Consider the following 6,368-nt stretch of genomic DNA (forward strand, 5'->3'; position numbering starts at 1 on the left):
AAATGTGAATACGATCCAATGGAATGTTGAAGATGGGCTTCCCAAGTGGGATCTTCTCTATTGCATGTTGGTGCATCACTTTTCACCCTTTGCCAATTCTTATTTCTATCCTTTCTTTCCACTCTCTCTGTCAAGCAATATAGGTGTGGATTCTTTGTATTTGCACCATTGGAGATTCAACACATGCATTTTAAAGTCTTAAGTCTCTTGCAAGATTCCATTCAACCAAGTATTGACCATACCCTTCAACCGAGAGCATCTCGACATGTTCCTGATGATCGATGATGCTTGGAATGCTTCTGTGCATAAAGAAGAGCTACAATACCTCAAATGTTTCCTTAGGAACTTCAAATGCAGCAAGCCACCAAGCATGGCACTCAGATTGAACACTAAAGTTCCTTGGGTTGTTCTTGACAAATTGCAAAGCTCTATTCATCAGATTTACAATAACTCTTTCAAGCTTTACTCCTTTGATGACCTCACTTTCATCTAATTTTATAATAAACTGCAGTTTACCATTACATTCATCAACAAACATATTGTAGTACATTACCATTGCTAACTGCACCTTGTACAAATCTAAATAGTAAATGTTGAGTTCAGTGAACTTCACCTCATATGCATTTTTGGTTCCAACCTTTAGTGTTTCCACGTATTGAATATGCATGGGATCTCCTATCAGCTCCAAAACCTTTGTATTAAGTTGCCATCGGTGTTAGAAATCAAGCTCACCGTCAGGGTGTCTTCATCTATGACCGACATCTATGACAACTAGTGTGTACAACTGTCTACAAGTGACTACATTAAATAAGTCGGGTTAGTAGTCAGTTAGTGACCTGACTACCATCTAGTCTACATTTACACTAGGTCACTTTATCTTGTAGTGTGTGTGTGTGCTTTTCAGTTTAGTGTGTGGAAATGAAGGAATTAGCTTGAGAGCCTAAAGGCTCATGGATATGGTGTTTTCCCTATCTCTCTCTCCTCTTTGAACATGGTATCAGAGCATTGCTAGGTTGAGCTCTCTGGAGCAGGAAGGAGTCAAGAAGACTTGAAGAAGCTGAAGAACAAGGCTTTTGAAAACAAGAACAGGCTATCATTACTCTGTCAAGGTATGCATTTTCTCATCTTGGACTCCATGCTTTATCACAGTGGTTGAGGCCTTTCTAGGAGCCTTGGTGGGCATCTTTGAGCATCTGCAAGTGGTCATTGAGCCTCATGATGAGGAGGACCAGCTGAAAACAAGGCCTAGAATTCTGCATGATCTGCACCTGCTAATCTGGGTGGACAGCAACCTGTCAATCTTCAGTGGGGCACCTGGACAAGGTTCATAGAGCATGTATGCTCACTATTGAAGGTATTTGAAGTGTGCAAGAAGTAAATGCTTGTGTGGGAGCTCTATTATGAGCTGGAGTAACAGACACAGACCTGTAATCAGTTCTGAACTACTGTAAACATGAATGGACAGCATGCATTCAGTCATTACTGACACACAGGAGCCTTGTACTACACTCAGAAGGCATCTTTGGAGCACAAGAAGGTGTCAAAGCATGTATACATTGGATCAAATGTCTTGGAGCTGAGATCTCTTGCTCAGAATACTCAGATCTGAAAATCATTGACAGACTAAAAACTGTCATACACAGTCAATGGCAAGTATTGTGCATTACTGAAGCAATACAGGTCATCTTGGGGGTTCCATCATCAATATGAACTGGCCTATACATGCTGAATATATGGAGGATTGAAGCAAGCAATGAGCATCATTGAAAACTGAATTCTGAAGCTGAAGTAAATGCAGTTACACTGTCCTGGTTAATTACAAATAGCTCATGAAGTTTATGCCATTGGTCAATGAAGACAGGTTGTCTATGCCTACTCAAATGCTCATGTATTGAACTTGCCACTACAAAGTAAATGTATGACATGGTCGGGAGACATTTTAGAGCTGCTTGGAGCTTGGTATGCTGAATTTTGGTTGACTGCAACCTGTAACTAGATTTGTTGACACTTGTATGTGCTGGTTATGGACTATTCTGTGCCTCTATGCTCATGTCTTAATTGCCAAATGTACTAGCAGCTACCCGGGAAATTTTGGAACATGTATGACTTGATTACCACTCAGTTTTGAATTTGAAATTGCTGCTGGTTACTCACAGTTTACCGTTTTCAGACTGCATGTATGTACCCTGGCAGTGAGGTTACAGAAGCTTAAGCTGAAGCAAGCACATAGCTTATGTATTGACAGTTATATCTACATTTGAGACCACTTGTTTGTGGGTTGTTTTGGGGTGTCAGTGGACTGAAATACCCCGGTTTTTTTTTTTTTGCAATTTAGTGCAGAAAACTGTCATAAACTGTTACGGACTGAACTTAGTCAGTCATACTTATTGGACTGCAGGGAGTCATGCACTTGATAGACAGTCTATTGCATCATGGCTAATGCACATGGGACTGACAATATCACTCAGATAGTTGGAGAAAAGTTGGATAATAAGAACTTTGCATTATGGAAATTCAGAATGAAAAACTTTCTGGTTGGCAAAGGTTATTGGGATTTATGTACAGGAGATGAAGTTGCTCCTAAGTTGCCTGCACACAATCCAACAAATGAACAGAAAAGAGCATACAGGCTATGGAATGAAAGAGCATGCAAGGTGCTACATTGGTTTTCTTTATGTATATCTGATGCTATGGTAATTCAAATCACTGGATGTGAGACTCTGAAGGATGCTTGGGACATACTGATGAAAAATTATGGAATCGTGACACATGCAAGGAAGATCCAGTTGAAACAGCAGTTCAACAACATGTCTAGGAATGGCAAGAGCATCCAGACGTATACCACGGAAATTAAGACCATAGCTGATCAACTTGCTACTATTGGCTCAAGTGTATCAGAAGATGATATGATTGTTGTTGCTTTGAATAGCTTAGGCAAAGAGTACAAAGCTTTTGACACTTCCATTTCTGTCAGAGAAGAGCCCCCTAGCTGGGAAGAGCTAGTTGCTTTGTTGCTGCATGAGGAAGTCAAACTTGGTTTGAATACAGGTTCCAGTGCATCTCAGAGTAGAGACACTGTGTTATACTCTAGCCAGCGTGGCAGAGGATCTAGAGGTCGTGGTTCGTTTCGAGGTTGTGGTGACACTCGTAATACTTATGGACAGCAGCAGCAGCAGAGTAATTGGCACGATGCAAATACACAAAGCTAGCGTGGATCTGGTGGGTTTAGAGGCAGGGGGAGATCACCCCAAGGTAGAGGTGGTGGATCTGGTTCATGGCAGTCATCTGATCAGTCCAACAGGGACAAGGACTGCCATTATTGTGGCCGGAATGGACATATTGCAAAGGATTGTTACAAGAAGCAGGGAGATATGAAGGCAAAGGGCAAATAGCATGGGCATTATGCATCTTTGAGTGATGCTCATGATGAGCCAGTTGATAGACTCTTTGCCATGCAGCATGTATCTAAAAATGCATCGAGACATGATAGAGATGACATATGGTACATTGACTCTGGAGCGTCAAATCACATGACACCGCATGGAGAGTGGTTTGATGAGATGGTTGCAGGTACACATGGTCATGTATGTACTGGGGATGACACCCAACATGACATAAAGCATAAAGGGATTGTTCCTCTTATGATGCCTGATGGCAAGAAGAAATGTCTGCATGATGTATTACATGTACCAACCATAACAAAGAATCTGTTGTCTGTGGGTCAAATGGCAGAACAGAATTTGCAAGTGAGGTTCAACAAAGATGGGTGTTTCATTGAGGAGTATGGAAATGGCTGCAAGTTAATTGCCAAGGGCAGACGGGATGGTAGGATGTTTACATTGGATGCAACCATTCCAGGACTCAAGGCAGCCATGTTTGCACATGATGAGAGTGCCATTCGGGATGTAGAGATTTGGCACAAGCGGATTGGACATGTCAATGTACAAAAGCTGAAATCCATGCAGTAGAAAGAAGTAGTGCTTGGATTACCTAAATTCAAGTATAATGATTTTGGTCATGTATGCCCTGCATGTCAGTTTGGAAAGCAGGCACGGTTTCCTTTCATGAGACATGTAAAAAATAGCACTAGGCCTTTACAGTTGGTGCACTCTGATGTCTGGGGTCCTTCACATAATGCTTCTTTTGGCGGTGCACGGTATTATGTCTCATTTATTGATGATTTCAGCAGGTACACTTGGCTTTATATCTTGAAGCATAAGGATGATGTGTTTGATGCATTCAAAGACTTCAAGAAACATGCTGAAAATGAATTGGGCTGTTACATATCATGTTTGAGATCAGATGGAGGAGGTGAATATGTCTCAAACTACATTGACAGGTATCTTGCTAAACAGGAGATCAGAAGACAGCTCACGTGCAGTTATACACCGCAGCAAAATGGTGTTGCAGAGAGGAAAAACAGGGTTTTGATGGAGTGAGCTAGAGCTATGCTGAATGAAAAATGTCTGCCAAATGGTTATTGGGCTTAAGCAGTGGTGCCTGCTGTATATGTGCTGAATCGAACCCCTACAGCAGGGATTCATGATGTCACTCCGTATGAACGGCTGTATGGTCATAAACCTGATATTTCACACTTGAAGATATTTGGCAGCATTGCATATATGCATATACCGGATGAGAAGAGGAAGAAATTGGATCCTAAGGTAGTGAAAAGTGTGTTTATAGGATATGCACAGGAACGGAAAGCTTATAAGTGTTATGTACCTTCTACGCATGAGACACTCATAAGCAGAGATGTGGTATTTGATGAGTTAGCATCCTGTAATGGGAATCTTGTGGCAATGCCTACTGATGGCTCACCCAGTATGAGTCATGCTGAAAATACTCCTGCAGAGAGTACTTCCATGAGTGGTCAGACAGGTGATGTATCATCTACAGTGAGTCCTTGGACAGGACGATTACGGAGTCGCACTACTGCATCCACTGACACGGATATGTCAGTGAGGGGGGAACAGATAAGGAAAAAGAAAAGGTTTTTGAAGATGTAACAGGTCCACTCACTGCGCATTATGATTCATCTAGCACTGATCGCTTAGACAGTGAATTGGGGATTCCGTCTGTTATGACGCCAGGTGCTAGGCAGAGCCATTATCTGCCGCCTCATGAGAGGCAAGCTCACAATGAGCCACAGCTCAGGAGATCACAGAGGGTCACCTGTGTCAAGATTGTGGGAGAGAAGGAAGGAGTCTCACTTGTATCTTTCTTGCTTGCACAATGGGGGAATACACACAAGGGTGGAGGCTGAAAACAGTTTTCCTCTTCTTAGTTGTGTAAGCCAAAAGAACTCTCTTACAAAGAAATAGAAGAACCCTATATATGGGTCTCAAACCAAACTCAACTAACTAAGGTGGCATACTAACTGAGCCACGAACTAGAGTAGATAAGGATAGCTATCATGTAGCTATTATTCATGGGCGGTGTACCAACCGCGTCTGCAACTGACAAGTCGGTGACATAAATACACAACGGTCACCCTGGCGTATCACGAGTGGAGCTCGATATCTCAACACTCCCCCTCGAGCTCAATCCCAATTCCTGCACACCAAGTAGGTCTCTGAACTTGCGCAGCTTCTCTACGCCCAATGCCTTCGTGAATATGTCAGCTACCTGATCCTCTATGCTGACATAAACCAGATCAATAAGACCTAGTAAAACCCTCTCCCGCACATAGTGATAATGCACCTCAATGTGCTTTGTTCTAGCATGATAGACTGGGTTATTTGCCAAGTGTATACTACTCATGGTGTCACAATAAATGACAACTGGCCCATTTGTAGACTAATGCATATCATAAAGTAGCTTATGCAACCAAGCTACCTCACATGCAGCCATTGCTGCACCCCTGTACTCAGCCTCGGTGCTCGACAAGGCAACTGTAGGCTGTTTCTTGCTGCTCCAAGTGACTGTAGCACTCCCAAAAGAGAACACATATCCACTGGTAGATAGTCTATCAAAAATACTACCAACCCAATCAGCATCAGTGTATCCATGCAACTGTATCTGAACCCCAGTCTCATAAAATAGTCCATACTGTAATGTGGACTTCACATACCTGAGTATGCGTCTAGCCGCATCCAAATGTGGTTTCCTTGGAGCCTGCATAAACTAACTTACCAATCCAACAGCATAGCTCAAAGCTGGTCTGGTAATAGTCATATAAATCAAACTTCCTACTATGCGTCTGTACATAGTAGGGTCTTCTAGAAACTCACCTGCATGTGTGCTCAGCTTCACATTCTGCTCCAAAGGAACTGAAATAGGCTTACAGCCTGTCATCCCATATTTGGACAGCATGTCCAATCCATACTGCCTCTGCAAGAGCTATATCCCACTTGGTGATCTAATCA

This window comes from Lygodium microphyllum, chromosome 8 (assembly GCF_053477565.2).
Source record: "Lygodium microphyllum isolate KBCC chromosome 8, Lygodium_microphyllum_v1.1.10, whole genome shotgun sequence".
Taxonomy (NCBI): Eukaryota; Viridiplantae; Streptophyta; class Polypodiopsida; order Schizaeales; family Lygodiaceae; genus Lygodium; species Lygodium microphyllum.